The following is a 20424-nucleotide window of genomic DNA, read 5'->3' as shown; positions in this document are numbered from 1 at the left end:
ATTCACACGTTCAACTGAATCAAATTTTCATATCTTCACTGTTTTATGGAGATGCCACAGAAGAAGCAGAGATGTGTGTTTTTAAAGTTCCACAAACTATAAAGTTTCTACACCAATGAAATGTCTTTCCAAGTCTAGAACCATTTAGGTAGCTTTGTTATAAAAGGCATATCTGCACTGCACTGCTGTCAGAACAAAACCTCGTATCTTTACAAAATCTTGTATTTTACTTTTAATGTAAGTCAATGGAGACAGACTTTTTTCTAAGCCATTCTGGGCCGCTTGTTTTGGTCCATTCATTATGAAATTTACATACAATGTAAAAAGCAACAGGCATTTTCAAACTATGTCAAAACCTAAAAAACAACAAAAATAGAGATATGAGGTTTTGCTCCAACTGCAGCAATATGCAATGTTCATCTACATTGTATTAGGGCTGCATGATATAGACTTAATGTGTAATGTGTTTTTGGATATTGCGATGGCGATATGAGAAAAATTATAATTCAAATAATGTGTCTCGGACTGAAAAGCCTCATTCAATATTCATAAGTGCAGAATAAAAAAATAACAAAATATTAATAGCGATTGTAAGTAGCTTTTTTTGACAGATCTACAAAAACAATAAAATACTGTGTTTAAGACAAACACTGGAAGTGTGAATAATCATCACGATTGCACCTCTACAGGCTAGTTAGTTAAGGATAAAGTAGTTTTTGACATGTGCATGTGTGTGTGTGCTTTGTACTTGGCTATATAGCAGAGTGGTTAAGTCACTCACTGTACATAAAGTAGACTAGGGTTTAGTCCATCTCACTGCCTTAGTGACTTAACAAGCAGCTACTTATATGTGCTTACAACAGAATGTTTATTGTCCTGACTATTTTTATCAGATGTACTAATACCTTCAGGGGAAACAAAACTCTGTTATCGGAGCCATCCGTTTATCACGGAAAATGGTGCGATAGTGCTAAAACACTACTAAATGTGAAGTCCTAATGTACACTGCACATTTTCAAGCATTTAGATAAGCTTAACGTGTCCCTTTTTGACAGTATTCTCCTCATACCAGCCCACAGCTCCACGCTCGTTCTCAGACGAAACCAGGAGAGAGCCCTAGGCCAACTCACATTTCACAACAGTTCATTGCATCATGCTGTCTTTACAGGGAGTGATAGCCTACTGTGGTAGGCGCTTTAGCATGAGGCTATGTACCACAGTCATACCTCAAACAAAAACATGGCAGTCAAGAGCAAGCCCTGGGCCTTCCTTACACTTCATTATGCTACACTTACCTGACCGTGAAGCAGCGGCCTATAAGCGCTTTAGCGAAGTTTCCGCTACGTCACAGAGTCAGAACAGAATACTTCATACACAACACAGCAGTCAGAGAAGACAAGCTACTCTGATTCAGTTTCACAACAGCAGGAAGCTCCACAGCCAACAAAAACACATCAGATATTCACTGACTGCCAAACAACTCCAGTAATCCTGTTTGCCATCCTATCCACCATTTGTTGTTTGTCAGTGTGCGCACCATTAATCAGATAAACATCTTTCTCTACCTGCACTTTCAGTCACTGCTGCTACTCGACCTTTCCAGTGGGTCAACACACCCACCGCTGGTGCTTTCCAGCCAACAGCAGGGGCCTGGACGCGATTAACAACATTAATATGATTAGCATGTATGAGCAACATATTGTATGACTGCATAAAGATGATTTTGGGATTTCAGCACAGCTTCTGAGAGGCTTTACACAAAGCAGACGCATCATATACACACCATATGGCCAGTGAATTAGGTCAAACATACCGTCAATCTTGTTGTTGTGTTAGTGTTAAAACTACCTTTTTGCCACTGTAAAACCAAATTAATATACACTATATTATCAAAAATATTCACTCATGCATCCAAATTATTAAATTCAGGTGTTCCAATCACTTCCATGGCCACAGGTGTATAAAACCAAGCACCTAGGCCTGCAGACTGCTTCTACAGACATTAGTGAAAGAATGGGTCGCTCTCAGGAGCTCAGTGAATTCCAGCGTGGTACTGTGATCGGACGCCACCTGTGCAACAAGTCCAGTCATGAAATTTCCTCACTACTAAATATTCCACAGTCAACTGTCAGTGGTATATACTGTAAGTGGAAGTGAATGGGAACGACAGCAACTCAGCCACATAGTGGTCGGCTACTATGCACCTCAGCGGACAGAGGACAGAGGACGCCAACTTTCTGCAGAGTCAATCACTACAGACCTCCAAACTTCATGTGGCCTTCAGATCAGCTCAAGAACAGCGTAGAGAGCTTCATGGAATTTTTTTCCATGGCTGACAGGTGTATCCAAGCCTTACATCACCAAGCGCGATGCAGAGCGTGGAATGCAGTGGTGTAAAGCGCCACCACTGGACTCTAGAGCAGTGGAGATGTGTTGTCTGGAGAGACGAATCAGGCTTCTTAATCTGGCAAACTGATGGATGAGTCTAGGTTTGGTGGTTGCCAGGAGAACAGTACTTGTCTGACTGCATTGTGTCAAGTGTAACGTTTGGTGGAGGGGGGATTATGGTGTGGGGTTGTTTTTCAGGAGTTGGGCTCGGCCCCTTAGTTCCAGTGAAAGGAACTCTTAATGATTCAGCACCAAGAGATTTTGGACAATTTCATGCTCCCAACTTTGTGGGAGCAGTTTGGGGACAGTCCCTTCCTGTTCCAACATGACTTTGCACCAGTTCACAAAGCAGGTCCATACAGACATGGATGAGCGAGTTTGGTGTGGAAGAACTTGACTGGCCTGCTCAGAGTCCTGACCTCAACCCGACAGACCACCTTTGGGATGAATTAGAGCAGAGACTGCGATCCAGGCCTTCTCGTCCAACATCAGTGTCTGACCTCACAAATGCGCTTCTGGAAGAACGGTCAAAGCCCCTCTCTCTCCTACTATACACCTCTAACTGCTGCAGTAGCACTTTAATTGTGTAATGTAAAGGTGCATGTGTATGAGTGAGTTGTGGTAGCTATGAATGTTTTATTTTATTATTATTATTTTTATTTTATTTTATTCACTACATGTAAACATCTGTCTGATACTGTGCACTGTAACCTTGTATGTGTAAGCATACCTGGCCAATAAAGCTTGATTCTGATTCTGATTCTGTACTGTACACTTTGCCTCAGAGAGCCCCCTTGGCCGTGTTAGCATGGCCAGACTGTGGCACGTCCCAAAGGGAGCAAGGATCACCCTCAATATACATCCATCTGCTGAACTATTCACTTGCCCTGACAAACCCTATCCAGACTGACACACACAGCTGCAGGAAAACTGTAAAACACAACTCCACACATCAAGAGCTAGTGGCTAAATGGGTGGCAGCATGGCATGGCCTGCTGCCTGCACGGGGGAATCAGACAGTGCTGGCTACACAGTGATAGTGAAAGACACAGACGTTCAGCATATATCACTGTGCGTGTGTGCTCTCTATATCCAATATGTTAATGTGATAAGCCTTACATGCTGTGGAAAAGTCAGAGCCACTAAGTGCAAGTTATTAATTTTTCTGGAGATATTTGTGAGGAGGATAAACATAAGATAATCCACTTACATAAGGAGAGGGCAGACAAGGGGATATATACTCCACAACTTGAGTTAAGAAAAATTAGAAAATGGGCCTCCTAACAACCACCTGGAAGACCTGGTAGACACCAACACTGTCCCCATCAGATAACCATCTTGGAGAGAGAGGAGAAAATCAAGCTGCTTCAGATCTGAAAACATCCACAGGTGTTTCCGTCCATCCTTCCACTGTGAGAAGACCACTCAGCGCTGTGGGTCTGAAAGGATGTACATTTACATTTACAGCATTTAGCAGACGCTCTTATCCAGAGCGACTTACAAGAAGTGCTTTGTCTACAATCTTACAAGAAGTGCTTTGTCTATATAGAGAAAGCATCTTCGCTAGTTACCAATAGGTTAGAGAGGAAGCCGGTCCTGGGCTGCTAGAAACAAAAGTCACTGTAGATACCCAGAAAAAAGGAACAGTTGAACCCAGAACTCTGTGCCATACAGTGCAATACAATACAGTAAACTACAGTACACAGTGCAGTGCATTAAAATATAATATATAAGTGCAGCGCAATATATTGCAAACAATACTTAATTGTTGTCTGGATGTTGCGAAGACATTACTGAGAAAAAGGAAACAAATTAAAAAAAGGAAACTCAAAACCAATGGACTGACCACCCCAGAGTCCAGACCTCAACATCACGTCTCCTGAAAAGAATGGCAATAAAAGTAAAGAGTGGACCTACTAGATACTAAAACATTTTATATTATAATTGGTTGTTGATGCTTCTATGTAAATTTCACTGCTTTTTCCCTCATGCAGAAAAATAAATAACTTACTTAATGGCCATTTTAAATCAAGTGTGGTCTCTGACTGTTGCTCAGTATTGTAAGTGGTGTAATATACTAATTAACAAACGCAGTGGACCGTTCTGTACGGTCCATCAGTTTAATTTCAACCAGTATGTGCAGTTTCTATGCACAGTGGATGTTCCATCTTCCCCATAAGAAGGGTTTGCAGCAACCATTTACCATTTATAGTAGAACTGAAAACTAGTCTCCTTCATACTCACACAGGGGGAAACACTTCAACACCGGCAAGGTCTAGAATGTGACAGCAGCCTGCACATGGAAGGCAACATGTTATGAGTGGCCTGTCATACAATATATTATCATGACCAGTAAATATTTCATGATGCTCTCTTGAGTGAACAACGTGAATATAATAGGAAAAAAACAGGAACACACTAAATAACATAGGCTGTGTTTGCATGTAAAGGTTTTTGAACACATTCCATTTACAGATTAAGACTGAGGTGTTTATATGCACAAACAATCTGGTAGAAAATCTCCGTTTACATGCTCACTACAACTAATACGATTGAAAAGGATGCACATGCGTGGAGAACCACTTAGTGTAGACGTTACCATGACAGCAAACATCATATGAGTCCAGTCAGAGTGAGATGAGCAGCAGTGAGCAGTGCTTGTGTTTTTAATTGCTTTAAAATGATGTCAGACTCAGGAAAACATCCTTCACATGCCCTTATTATAGAAGACCAACAGGAAGACGTCGTGTTCTGAGACACATAAGCTGGACGTACGTCCCACCGCCGTCTTTTAAAGATCGGAGCATAAACTTCGTCTCCTCTGCAGACCAGTTTCTTCTCCGCCATATTGAACGTTATAAACTTTACACAGAGATTATCAGTTGGTTGTGTGACGCATTTGTGTAATGCATGGTGGGTACCGTAGTGAATAGGGGTGGACAATATGACAATATTTTATCGTTATTGTGATAAATCATGTCACGATATGCTTTTCTGAGCACATCATTAGTCCTTGAAGAACCTTAAAGTCCTTAAAGTCCTTAAAGAGCACAAGGCCAGTTTAAGTGGATTCAGTGCAGTGAATAAGAGTCATTGTAGCTGTACATTTTTATTATTATTATTATTGTAATATTGTAATTTTTATATGTGGCACTTCAAGTTGTATTCTGGCTATTGAAACATTACATTTCAGAAAAATGAAATATCATCATGCATATTTTATATTTTGAAAAAGTCTTGAAGTATCATCATATAACATTTTCACACCTAGGAGTGAGAGAACATTAATGGAAAAAAGAAAAGAAAATTATACATCTTCAGACTAATGAGGCTGAGGGATGCAATGCTGCATTAGAGCATATTACGTAAGAAGATAAATGAAGTCTTAGGCCTCAAACGCACGTTCAAATAATCTCAAGTATACTTGCTTTTGTTCACAGTATGACAGTTATCTCTGAACAATATTTCTTACAACGATAATACAGACAAAATTCAGACTTCAAAATAGTTCTACAACTATTTTTAGCTGTTCACCATACTTTTGTCCAAAACTACTGAAGCTTCAAACGCAAAACGTGTCTCAGTTGATATCCAGCCAAACCACTGCTTCTGCTTTCATGTATCAAGGACCATCATAGTCACGTTTACACTCTCAGCGCTGAGACCAGATTCCTGTCACAACATCTTACTGTCTCTGGAAACACAGTTAACAGAGTGAGTGGAGACGGAAGGCTTGTGAACGAGGAAATGACAGTTAGGTTTAACAAAGCAGGGCTGCCTCTGCACAAGGTAATCTGAGCAGTGACTCACGTGCAGCGGGATAGAAAGCAATAAAGGGCTCAATCAATCTGTCAGGTGAGCAGACGTTCAAGGATGGATGCTGTTTTGTAGAAAATTGCCTGCTGACCGCTCCTCTTTGCTGCTGAATTGCAGAGATGATGGTGAACCATCAGTATTCGTTCTCAGGGTTGATGCTACTTGTCACGCACAGACCAAGCTAGAAGGAGCGAGAACATAAGGCAGCTAGCGAGCTAGCTAACCTTTCATCCGTGCACTTTTTGTTCAGTGTTTCAGCAAGAAAGTTTTCAAAAGCCTCTTCTCATCCCTTCGTTTGGAGGTCGATAAAGTATTCAACATGCACGGCATGAAAGTGCGAGGGTCAGAACAAACTCCCACCATCTGTTCCACAAGCATCAAGGAATGAATGTTTTGCTACACAACGTTCTTTTATGCAGATGAGTTCACTGCTTGATGACAGAGGTCATTGTTTTGGTCCTACAATAATAATGAATATTTATGCGGTTTACCTTTGAAGTTGCGGGACAAATTTTGAGCTTGAAAGTCTATGGTCAGGTCAAAATAGCATGACGGTCATCATGTCTGCCTTACTGAAACAGTTCCAAATCACAAATATCACACATGCTTGCCTTTCGGTCAAATTTACTGTTTTGAATGGTAAACATGCCATTTGGGTGAATTGTGTAGATTTTAAGATTTTTTTATGTTGGGTGGGGGGGCGTGGGGGGCTACTGTGAGCAGAACAAGATCATTATTCGGCCAACCCTCAGATAAAGTATGTCGTTTTTATTGGCCAGTCAGAATTAAGATATCAACACCAAAATATGAGAAGAGAGCTGTGTTCCATAATCGGCAAAGTTGGTTTCACTTTCGCATATTTGGATTAGCTTTCGAATAGCTTTTGAATGATGGCCGAAAAAAGTTCATGAGTAAATTTTCATTGTTGGTGACCAAACGGCTTAAGCTTAAGCTTTAGTTTGCATCTGAAATTGATGTAGAACATGTTTATTTCTGTGAACCGTCACTGCTATATGTGCTAAGGAACTGTCTGCATTGCAAGTGGCAATCACTGGGGTCCAATCACTATGCAGTCAGTGGAAAGCAAATGATGATGCTTTTTAAAATGGCCATGATTGTAACAGTTGAGGGGTCTCAAAATTAGATTTTGTACAGATTTTTTAGCAAATAAATCAAAATGCTTAGAGAAGAAGAATAGAAGAATAGAAGAAGAATCTTTAGACATGACTTGTATTTGAGTAGATGTTGAACTAAATTAACTAATAATGCTACTGAAAGTTCCCGTATTTTAGTCTCTTTCCTAGGAACCATGCTGCCAGACCCCGCTACTAGGGGACTGGTTTTTGTCACTGTCATATCAAAACCTCATTATGCTAGGGGGTTTTTTTTCACTCCATTTCAAAATTCCAGATTGAGACTGCACACTCGCTTAGTAAAAAACAAGAGCATCCAGCAATTAAGGCAGAATGGAGCTCCTTTTGTACTGAAATAGAAAACAAAATAGCACACAGACTCTAAACTGGGGCATTCTGGTGGCATGTTTAAACAGGTTAAACGGGACAAACACGTTTCGGTTTCACAGGGTTAATGTTTGTCCTTCTCCTGTAAAGATATCTTTCTGGAGATTTGAGCTTTTGTTAAAATAACAACAATGTGCATGGAAAAATGCAGGACGCACACTTGCACGCTAACTGATTCACACTAGGCTCCCGGCAGGCAGTCCAGCGTACATGGATTTTCAGTGACAGAAGCCTTTCCCCTCCTGGGCAAGAACACTAGAGAAGAGACCACACATATAAATCTGAGTGTGTCTGGAGCTCGAGCTCCAGGGTGAAGGCTAAGATTAGCCAGTGGAGCCGCTCACAAGGCCTTAGCAACTCAGGGATTCATACAGCCTAACAATGTAAGAACAGTGTAAGGACAGTTAACTCTCAGAAGGCATTAATGACGGTAGAAACAAGCGAGATCATTTCGAACATCTCAGTTCTTTTGGAATTACTGTGTTTGAAGCAGAGGTTTAGGAACCTGAAGTATAGGGTCCACTAGCCCCAGTCCAAGAGGGACACCAGATGTATTCTAGCAGTACTCAGATGGCACAAAATACACTACATTGCCAGAAGTATTTGCATATGAACTTGAGTGACTTCCCATTCTTAATCTATGGGGTTTAATATGATGTCGGCCCACCCTTTGCAGCTATAACAGCTTCAACTCTTCTGGGAAGGCTTTCCAAAAGTTTTAGGAGTGTGTTTATGGGAATTTCTGACCGTTCTTCCAGAAGCGCATTTGTAAGGTCAGACACTGATGTTGGATGAGAAGGCCTGACTTGCGGTCTCCACTTTAATTCATCCCAAAGGTGTTCTATCGGGTTGAGGTCAGGACTCTGAGCAGGCCAGTCAAGTTCTTCCACACCAAACTCGCTCATCCACATCTTTATGGACCTGCTTTGTGCACTGATGCGCTGTCATGTTGAAACAGGAAGGGACGGTCCCCAAACTGTCCCCACAAAGTTGAGCATGAAATTGTCCAAAATCTGTTATAATACCACTGACAGTTGACTGTGGAATATTTAGTAGCAAGGAAATTTCACAACTGGAATTCACTGAGCTCCTGAGAGCGACCCGTTCTTTCACTGATGTCTGTAGAAGCAGTCTGCAGGCCTAGGGGCTCGGCTTTGTACACCTGTGGCCATGGAAGCGATTGGAACACCTGAATTCAATGATTTGCATGGATGAGTGAATACCTTTGGAAATATAGTATATGCGAACATTCCTGACACATTATAGTTTAGTCCATTTTTTAGTCACTCTGCTTTGTCTGAGAAGCCTCTCTTTTTAGTGGCCCCAGCCACGTTAATACAGTATTCCTGTCCAAATGAAAATGGCACTTTAGATGCTTTTCCTGACATCATTGTGCACATATTTATTACTATTTTGCATGTGTTGAGCACGTTTCAGGTCTCAGAGCTGGGTTTCTCAAAAGCATCTTAGCACAAATATCATTCTTTAAGAGTTGAGCAAGCATCGCGCTGAAATGGCCTTCCTGTTAAGAGGATCTTAATATGAATATTCCTTTGGGAAACTGGGCCCAGATCTTTTGATTAATTTTGCTGGAACAGCTTGAATGACTCTGTATGAGTATTACTAGAAGTCGCAGCTGCACATTGATTTATTTCAACTTGTAGCTCACTGAAACAAGCAGAGAAGCCCCATTGACCATGCAAATTCTAAACTATAAATACACATTACAGCTGTGTTCGCGAAGGATGAGAGGAGAGATTTTATTACGAGTTTGAAAATTCGAAAACAAATGTTATTTTTTGGCTCTAAGTGAAAAAGGACAAAAAATTCACCAGCACTACCAAGTGATTAGGAAAATGCATGCATACTAATATAAGCAGCGAGCAACCTTCTGTAATTTGTAGTTCAATTTTATTTCATACAATTGTCTTGTTTGTTGCAATTAAACTCTACAAGTACAGCAGTAAACTCATTTATTTAACTGTAAATGTTTGACAAAAAAAGAAAAAGGTTAAAATGTTCCAATCAGTAATTTGTCTCTGTGATATCAAAGCAGATACAGCCAAGCGAGCTTTGCTGTCGGTTAGGACATTAGGTGCTGTGCTGAGGGCTTTACACATTAGATTAACCACTAATAAGGAAATGGCAGTGTAATCAATCAGGGTTTGACTTATAATGAGCAGAATCAATTTCGTGAGACAAAATGTCACTTTAGGCCTTTAGGAAATTCAAGATACATCACTGGCTGTGAAGCCGGAGTCTAAAGCTACGTTCACATTACAAGCCTCATTGCTCATATCCGATCTCTCTGGCACGATGATTCACACTCCTTTAGGTACGTGACTCAAATCTGTCATTAATGTGAACAGACGTCCTGAAATGACCCACACACGCACATCCTACTCAGTGACGGCACGTGAATGAATCACGTGCATCATCAGCACAAACTAACGAGCAGAACGAGCTTCGCTGAGAAGGTAATTAACTCTGATCAGCTCTCAGCTTCATTATTAGAGCCAGACGAAGGAGAAAAAGGTGAGATGAGCTGCTTTTCCACCGTTTATGGGCTTTAACTTCTGTTCAGCGCTGCTGCCAGGGTAACACTGAATGATGGTACACACGCAGTGGGAAATAAAAGCGCATGAATTCCGATCTGAGCGTCACATTAAGGTCGCATGGCCATGAATCGGATACATATCTGATCTAGGACCACATATGAAAGTGGCTCAGGTCAGATTTGAAAAGATCAGATTTGTGTGTCGACAGCCCTGAAAACATCAGATCTGAGTCACATTAGGCCAAAAAATCGGGTTTGTGCCACTTCAACCTGATAATGTGAACGTAGTGTCAGGGTTTCTGATGAAATATGTCCTTGAATCACAGTTTAATACGTTTTGAAAAAATCATTTACTTAGAAATTATTGAAATAAAGTTATAGTTCATGGCTGAGGCAGACGAGTCTCCTCAGTAGAAAACAGGCCTTACATTGTATGAATGAAACAGAATGAACACTTGACCCAGGCAGGGCAATGAAGGGGGTTTTAGATGGTGGAAAGCACCTGGAGTTTAGGGGGAGTGAGAAACATTGCTTGCACAGCAAAAAGACTAAAACAAGCTAGCAATTACTGATGAGACTAGATAAGGAGGGGCAAAAACTGGTCTTTGAGCCAAATTAATAAGGACGTGCCTAAACAACGGCCTTGGGGAGGACCGGAGGACTTGATAGAACAAGGCTGAGAAATATATATATATATATTTATTATGTTAAGAATGGTTGGAATTAAGGGTTTCCAGAAGATGTGTCAAACCAAGAGATAATGGGGACCAAAAGTGATTCGAGGTCATATGAACTCACCCCAGAGTAGGATAAAAAAAGAGATGCCTTGTATTGTATCATTGCATTCGGGTGTCCGGAAGCTGTCTTGCCACCTGAAGCTCAATAAGGAAGAGCAGGCCTTTTCCTACCTTCCAAAGAACTCATCGACTGAAGTCTGTTTTTTTTTCCTTTTTCTTTTACTTTTTGCTGAATACTTTTTAGTGTCATGACCCTTTTTGTGATTAATTACAGTAATAGTAACCGAGGAGGGTGGGTTGGAAGTGTCTACCCTCCTTGAATGTTGGGGGGAGTGCTGGGCTGGGCCTTTCTAGCTACTTGAAGTGTCCAAAATAAACGTTCGCCCATATGTGCAGTGTGCTCCACTCCTTCTATGACAACGCTACAATATATTGCTGACAGCTGACGAAGGCTCTTATAAATGTGTTTAAGCCTCAGTGTGTGGAATTCAGGAATGTGTGTCGGGATTCAAAGAATAGAACAATAGCTCAGTGTCCTCTACAGTACAGAGCAGTTCAGGAACAATAGGGTCCGGTATTTCAGATATGGGTTAAATGGTTGTTCTAGACTAAAATTCTCCACTGAATTCCATTTTTAGTGACTCTGCTTTGTCTGTGTCTGAGAAGCCTCTCTTTTTAGTGGCCCCAGCCACCTTAATACAGTATTTTGTACCCTGGTTTCCCATCCAAATGAAAATGCCACTGAAAACTGAAAACAGAGCTTTCAAAATGTCATTGCGCACATGTTCATTATAGTTTTGCATGTGTTGAGCACGTTTCAGGCCTGTGTGACATCACTGATGGTTGTTTTTTTGTGTGTTTGGTAACATTGAGCTTGGTTACATGTTTACCAGCTAATCATTTACTATTTAGTTTAGCTTTACTTGTCATTACACTTTTATTAGTTTTCTCGACTCTTTAAATTCCACTGATTTCAGAGCGGTTTGATGTGTAAAGACATCTGAAGAGTTTACTGCCTCTCACAGAAAGATACTACATAATATGGTTATGAATGCATACATCTGATGCCTGGAACACTGTTTTCTCATAGTATTAAGATTAGATTTAGGCTATTTCTAAAAGACATTAATGCAGGTTACTGTCATTAAGAGGTGCAGGGTGTTATAAGGCTAAAAAGTCCCCAAATAAAACTTATGTTTTCAGATTTATCAATATTTTACCATCAACATTACTTATAAAACCTCATGTAGGTTCACTGGAAGTTCTGGATAGTAAATGAAATATTTCCCCTATTTGTGTTGTAGACATCACAAGTCCTGGTCCCTATCAGCAGAAGAAATAGGAGCCAGCAAGTTTCTCAGCAATGAACCATTTCACATCAAGAAAGTCTGAATGACCCTGTTTACGACTGAATAAGTGGAACTACAACCCACTGATTCAAAATACACCTAAAACAGAAGCCAATGGGCAGTTGCTTTTAGGCATCCCTCTAACCTCCTATTAAATGGGTTGAAATAAATCCCAAATCTTAGAAGTTCACAGATGTTACGCCAGCAAGTCTTTGCTTGAACTTCTCAGTCTCTGTCTACTTCTGTCTCAGAAGTAGACAGCCTCTTCCAGGCCGGGAATCAGTCATAATAGTATAATAATGGTTTCCTTCTGCTAATCATCACTCAGACAGCGAGGATTTAATGCAACATTGCAAATGGGTTTTAGATTAACGGAGGAAGGCACGGCCTTGCCCTCGTGCCATAATACTCTGCTTTCTTTTCTTCCTCGGCAAATCTAATCACGGCGAGAAACAAGTGCCATTTCCAGCTACATGAACACATTATACCAAAGCCGTGTGCTGGAACAATGAATGAGGCAGGCTGGGGGGCTGGAGGGTGAGAAACGAAGAGGGAGAAAAGAAAGCTAGGAAGGATGGGGGAAGGGAATGACACGGTTTAGGTGCACACACGTGCTTTCGCACGTTCTTTGTGTGAAATTTCTTGCTCGCTGCCCACAGTGGGATCCTCAAAGGCCTGCGAAGCCTTCCCTGCGTGTACTCGACACATGCGAATCGTGTTGAATTTCGGGGTCTATTGATTTCTCCACTGTTCAGAGTTGAAGTGTTTTAGCCAGAAGACATTAACCAAAGACAAAGAGGCAATTTGTCAGGCTACCGTCTTGTGTCATTAATAGCTCCGCCAATCGATTCACCTTTGCTGTGAAATCCCTTCTCCCACTCAATGCTGGAATCGATTCCTTTTCCAGCTCATAGAAAGCGAGAGAGGGAGCTGCAGAGCCAAAGAAAGCAGCAGGGAATATAGACGAAGAGACTGACAGATGAATGCCAGTCATTTGAACACCGCATGAGGTTTGTATGGCAGTCACGGACACTGCCTTCTTCCTACTGACAGAGCCTGGTGCATTAGGTCCCTTAAAGCTACACTAAGTTTGATTTTGGAGACCTCTCTGGTGGAAATGTGTAATTGCACACAATGTGCAGAGGCTGGCTTTTTAACCCTTCCCCAAGTGAATGAATTCGGTGATCGAAAGATAATTCAAAAAGAACTCCGTTAAGACTTGGTCTCGTATGAAGTGAATGATCTACTGTCATCATCTACGTCAGTATAGCGTTGATTTTGCATTTGAGGCCTCAACACTGACCTGACGTTAATAAGTAAAGATGTGGTCAGCAAGGCCATCTTTTTTTCACATTACACAAACTGCACTGTAATCTCATTACCATTTACTTGTTCACAGAAAGCTCAAAACATCTGAAGACTAAGCCCTAATATCCCCTCCCCCCCGTGTCCTTCTCCTAAAACCACATTTTCATTGTTAACCACCTTTTTAATGCTACTGGTTATGGGCAAACTCATGTTGGCTGAGACTGAAATATGTCAAAAAAAAGTGGTGTGGTTTGTATGTGACTGCTCGGTTGATTTATAGTCATTTAACACTCAGAATCTGCCTAAATAACGAAACTGGGGTTTAACTTTATTTGAATTATTATTATTGTTCATTCCAAACACACAGAAAAAAGCGCAGATCCTGATTTCTGGCAAAAATGCTTTGCAGAAACACAAAAACATCCTTTTGTGTTTATTTGGCATAGAAACAAACACTGAAACCTGTAAATACAGAATGGAAATGTAATTTACTGAGGAAGCCGTCATGTAATTAACCTTAAACTCTTTTAAATCTGTAGCCGGATCAGTTTCAGTGCGTGCACGTCCATATTTGTTCAGAGTGAAATGAATCAGCGTCTTCTATCACTGCATAAAAGAGGCATGAGGCTTCCTATTGATTTGCTGTGAGATTCACGTGTTCATTCATGTTTCACTCATTTTCTTGTTAAAAAAAAGCTTGTGAGACAAAATAAATAAAATATGCAGTAACAGACCTGAGATATCATATGATTAAGAGAGAACAGAAGATTAAATGGCAGAAATAGACACATTTGGGTCGAAATTACAGGTTAAACATCCTCCTCATCATCTCAAACCGCTTAATCCAGATACGAGAGTCGGAAGAGCAGGGAATCCCAGACAACCCTGTCCCCTACAACCTGCTGAGCTGCTCTCAGGCCAACTTTGGAGATATAATCCCTCCAGTATTTCCTAGGATGCCCTCGGGCCTCGTCCCAGGAGGCCATGCCTTGTAAACCTCCATTGGGAGGCATCCAGGGGGCATCCTGATTAGATCTGAACCACCTCAACTGGCTCCTCTCAATGCGGTGGAGTAGTCTACTCTGAGCTCCTCTCATGACCAAGCTCCTCACCCATCACATAGACATCACATAGAGTCTAGCCCACCACCCTGCGAAGAAAGCACATCTCCGCTGCTTGTTTTCGCGATCTCATTCTTTCGGTCATTACGCAAAGCTCATGACCATAGGTGAGGGTCAGGATGTAGACCGACCGGTAAACAGAGAGCTTTGCCTTATGGCTCAGCTCTCTCTTCACCACTACAGTCCGGTATAGTGACCGCATTACTGCTGCCGCCTGCCCCAGCCTGCGGCCGATCTCACGATCCCTCTTCCCATCACTTGTGAACAAGACTCCAAGATACTTAAACTCCTCTGCCTGGGGCAGGTCTTTCTCCTTACCTGGAGCAGTCATGCCATCCTTTCTGGGCTAGGACCATGGACTCAGACTTGGACGTATAGGCACGTTAAATATGTTTAATGCAATTAAATGGTCAAAGAGAAGCAGTCAAATCCGACAGAGGAGAGATCTGTCAGATGAACTCAGGGGTGGATTTAGTGAATCTACAGCTCTGGGCAAAAGACTGGCATGACGCTCCCTGGATGTACATTATTAAATTAGTGAAGCCTCTGTGCTCCCAAGTCCAAGTCCAAAATCCATCTACGCTGCACAAAGAAAAAGTGAAATCATATTAAATCTAGTTGATATGTCTAATATTTCTCACTTTGAGATTGTTGTAACAATATTAAATGACTAACTTATTTATGGACATTTTTAACTCACTTAACTTTTTAAACTCCTTGAGACCACCGGTGGTTCCAAAAAGCACTTTGCCATATTCTTCATAATTTTCATATTCCATAAGCTGCATTCAGAAGCTGGGCGTCGCATGAGGCTGTAACTGTCTTCTTCCCATCAAACAGAAGGTGATGTCATTTTAAACTCTTATAATAATAGAAACAGAGCTCAAAAAAAAAATTTTCTACTGAAAGTCGACCAATTTTTCCACAAATCTGAGCTATAAACTATAAATAGACGCCGTCTCTTCAGTGATCTGCTCTGCAAAAATGATTTTTATAAAATAAAACAAAGAGCGTCTGAGATTTTTGGCTTTCAGCAGTAAATTGTAAGCATACAGCAACATGTGTAGATCATAAAACACATTTAGGGGAGCTTTTACAAAATAAATAAATAAATAAAATCAAAATGTACATTTATTTCATGCAGTTACTGAATGATTTGCCTTATGATTTGGGCATGAAAATTCAGATGGACAAACCAAAATACACCCTGGAGAATAAGCGGAATGATCTACCGTACTGGATAATTTGGCTTAATTTAGGAAACATGCGTGAAACAAACCAGATGATCGGCCAATATAGTGGCACAATTTGGCACAGAGTAATGGATGTAAAGTGAAAATGTGGTTAGCTAAAGAAAAGCTAGCTTTGGCAGTGTAGCGGCAAACTTTCTCTGCTATTACCTAACAACATGGAATAGTCCATTATAACCATGACCAGTGGGAGGCGCTGCATTGAAACCACCACTGCACTGAATTGCCACAACTGCAGCTATCAAGGGTTATCAGACATAGACTGTAAGATATAGACCATAACAGCCCCCTGCTGTAAGTCAGCTAATCAGTGGTTCCCAGCATGACCTCTTGTGGACCTGTACTGCACCTTTTAGCGTTCTTTTCCCTTCTTTATCACACCCGACTCAACTTTTGGACGTTGGTAATTAGCTGAAGAGTTGAATCAGGGCAGCCAGGGGAAACAACGCTAAACCATGTAGCCCAGCCAGGCCCTGGGACTGGGATTTAGAACCCCTGTATTAAACACTCCAGCATACTATTAGCATTTGCTGCACCACATCTGCATATTAGCCCCCACTGGCTGACCACATTTAACCTTATTTAAAGCATGCTAATTCTCTGATAGGAACAACAGTGTCGAAACAGTGGTTGTGTTGATTAGCCAATTCTCAGCGCACCAGGATTCATTAATGACGGATCACCGACGGGGTGAAGGGTGGAATATGGCCCTTCACAAACAGCCGCTCATCTCCAGAGCAGCTGTGCCATAAATACTTGCAAAGGTCCCTGCCAGTCAGCAGGCCTCATGCTATTAAGCTTGGATTACACTTGAGCTGCTTTTGTGTCATGCTAACTCTTAGCCGACCTCCTCATTATCTCAATCTCTTTGCGGTTTTATTAAGCTTTTCTTATATCTATATTTATAGCCTGCCCAGGCTTCATGAGTTCCTGAGCCTTGGCTAACACTGACTCCTTCAGTGCCTCCAAGGCACATGCCCTTATCTCATTCATTATGCGTGGCTAATCTACATTGCTAATATACGTATAGAATTATGCTAATTCGTGTGAGTATGTTCTGAAACAGTGGCAGTGGACGTCTTCCAGCAGGACGCGGAGGGGAGGGGGGTGAGTTAAGATGGGTCATTATTCAGATACTTGTATTCCATCAAAAAGTCCAATGATTTTGTGCGGATTTAACTCCAGGTTTGATCCCAGGAAGGGATATTTAGAATAAAATACAACAGCAGCTTTCACCACCGCATCAGTGTTACTGCAGTGCCGAGAGTGTTCCACCAGCCGAATAGTACCTGCTCTGTGAGGGTCCGTGGGGGTCCTGACCACTGAAGAACAGGGTAAAAGGGGGTAACAAAGTATCAGAGAAACAGATGGACTACAGTCTGTAACTGTAGAACTGCAAAGTGCAGCTATACAGTAAGTGGAGCTGATAAAATGGACAGTGAGCGTAGAAACAAGGAGGTGGTCTTGATGTTATGCCTGATCGGTGTATAGTCCATTAATGCTATTAAAGAAAAATGTATAGTGCAAAAATGGAGGGAGCACTAGTTTCCCTACAGATGCAAACCTTGCACAAATAAATGTAAAATCAAGTTCTGTTTTCCAGCCCTTTGCTACGTTTCTCAGATTAGACGTCTGCAACAGTGGTGTAGCTGTTTGAGTAGCGTGCAACTCAATTGCGCCATGTCGTCCCTCTGCATTGGTGAGAAAGTTGAATCCCAGAAGGTGATCTCGTTCAGGTGCTCAGCGAAACTCCGAAACCAATCAAGCCACCCATCACTCAGCTTCCAAGGGACAGTGGATCTTGTTAACCTTAGTGGAGGAGCTAACAGGAGCTCAGCACTCTCATTGCCAGGCAGAGCGGCAGTAATTGCCTGTCCCTCTGGCTGACTGAACGGATCTCAGTTTGCGGCCGATCCATTTCCACACTTGCTCCTCTCTCCGGGAAAGATAAATAAAGAGAGAAGAAGAGTCAACGGAGGCTGAGGGAGAGAGCCGAGGAAATATCAGAGGGATAATATATGAAAGACAAAGAGGAATGAATGAGCAGAATTTGTCCTTCAGCCTTACACAAGCTAAAATGCAATGCGCTAAAATGCACACTTTTGCACTTTACAACTTAAGAAGTCATTTTCAGTTAAAAGTTTATAATCTGATCAACACAAAAACACTTTTTTTTAATTCATCAAGCTTATTCTATTTTCAATCCTTCTGGGAATGGCAGAATGAACTTGTCACGAAGCTAATGCTATCATGTAGACAGGCCTGAGAGCAGACGTCAGCGCAAAGCCAAGCTGTCTATCAGCCTGGGTTTAGATTAGACTTCATAAGACAGCAGTGCATTGAGAGTTGAGTAGAGCTGAGTGAGTGAGTATCAAACAGGCCTCAGATCAGACACTTACACTTCTGCTCTCAAATCGTTTTCTTCATGCTAATAAATGTGACTATGAGTAGGTACATACTTACTCACAACATCCATTTTATTAGAACCATTTAAAGTCTTGAGATGGGACAAGTCAGGACTGTCAGTTATCCACTACTAAACCTAAATTTGTTTCTTTTGGGCCATTCAGAGGTGGACTTGCTTGTGTCCTTTGGATCATTGTCCTGCATAACCCAACTGAGCTTTAGGTCACAAACTGACAGGTGGACATTCTTCTTCAGGATTTTCTGAAAGCGAACAGAACTCACGGTTCCATCAATTATGACAAGTCGTCCAGGTCCTGCAGAAGCAAAGAAACCCCAGACGAACTCACTACCACCACCATGTTTCACTGTTGGTATGATGTTCTTATGGTGGAATGTGGTGTGAGCTTTACGTCAGATGTAACAGCACTCATGTCTTCCAAAATGTTCCACTCATCAGTACATAGAATATTATCCTAAAAGTCTTGAGGGTCATCTAGATGTTTTTTTGGCAAATGCGAGATGACCCTTTGTGTTCTTTTTGGTCAGCAGTGGTTTGCACCTTGTCGTGACTGCCATTCCTGCCCACTGTTATTCTTATTGTGGAAACGTGTGCATTGATCTTATCTAAGACACGCAAGGCCTACAGTTCTTTAGATGTCCACCTGGGTTGTTTAGTGGCCTCCTGGATGAATTGTCAGTGCTCTCTTAGTGAAATTTTGGCAGGCCGGCCACTTCAGGCCGTAAGGTTCACCACTGTTCCAGGTCCAAGAGCCTCAGCAATGGCTTTATAACCCATTTTGCATCTGTTTTTGAATCTCCTTGGAACGTGACATCATGTGCTGCTCTTCAAGACCTTCTAGCTGCTTCACACTGCCAGACAGGTTCTATTTAAGTGATCTTTAGGTTAAACAGCCCTGGCAGTAATCATGGTTGCGTGTGGGTAGTGAAATTCAACCCGATAGTCAATTTAATTTGGTTAAATATTTGATGTAGTAGCTAAAGGGCCAATTACTTTTTTTTACAGCAGTGTACTTTCACTGACTGGCAACTTTATGAGGTCCACCTACCTTATAGGTCACTATATAAGTGTTAAATTGACATATCTATGCTCTGCTCACAAATGTGCTCTTTCATAGTTATTGTTCTCACTGAAACTAATGACAACCTATAGCTTATAATCAAGTCTTTGTCAAAGGCCCATATTTAGAGAACATCACTAGTTGCTTTCTGGAGGCCCCCTAGTGGACATTCTGCTGGCAGAATGGAAATCAACTCCATATAATTACTCTGTGAGTACTCTGTAAGTTTGCTTTGTCTATTACTTCATAGCTGAACTGTTGCTGCTTTTGATGTTTTTCAATTCACAACAGCACTTACAGTTGTCTAGGGCAGATCTAACAGAGCTACCACACAGAAAGTACTTAAACTGGCCATAATTTTTCACAATCTTAAGCTCACACAAATTCTGTATAAAGGCACTGAATGGCTAAGTTTAGGAGGCTTATGATGGGTTAATTGTTTAATTTAGTTATCTATCTATCAATCCTCTATTCAATTAAGCCAATCAAATGAAAAAATACTATGAAATCCACATCATTCAGCCTAATTTCAAAATTTTTATGACATCTGTTACAAATTTGATCTGGCTTCAGCTTCCATACATTCTATTATCAATATTCTCTGACATGTATTTGAAAAGATGGTGTATTAAAAAGTGTACAAAAGTGACTATTTTTTCTGAGGAGGATAAGATGGCCTACTTGCTCATCTTCATACCCATCCAGTCTCCCAGAGAGAGATAGAGGCAAATGTGGCATTTGCACTCATTGTAAATGATAAAATCATTCCGGAATGAAAGAACAATTTTCCCCCTAATGTTTCACATGACAGGAAAAAAAAAATCTCAGAAAGATTAAAATGGCATTTTAATTACAATAATGAGCAAAGTTGCTCTGTAAGTGATGTGGGAAGG

At 41.3% G+C, this 20424-nt stretch overlaps 1 protein-coding gene across 3 annotated transcripts in view; it reads right to left on the bottom strand.

Annotated features, from left to right (window-relative positions):
• Positions 1-20424, bottom strand: part of dlgap4a (discs, large (Drosophila) homolog-associated protein 4a) — a 196062-nt gene that overhangs the window by 80341 nt on the left and 95297 nt on the right. The gene's annotated exons all lie outside the window — the stretch shown is intronic.

The sequence above is a fragment of the Pygocentrus nattereri genome, chromosome 9 (assembly GCF_015220715.1).
Source record: "Pygocentrus nattereri isolate fPygNat1 chromosome 9, fPygNat1.pri, whole genome shotgun sequence".
In the NCBI taxonomy this organism is placed as follows: Eukaryota; Metazoa; Chordata; class Actinopteri; order Characiformes; family Serrasalmidae; genus Pygocentrus; species Pygocentrus nattereri.
Note: the sequence above shows the minus strand (reverse complement) of the source record. Positions and strands in the feature narration are given on the sequence as shown.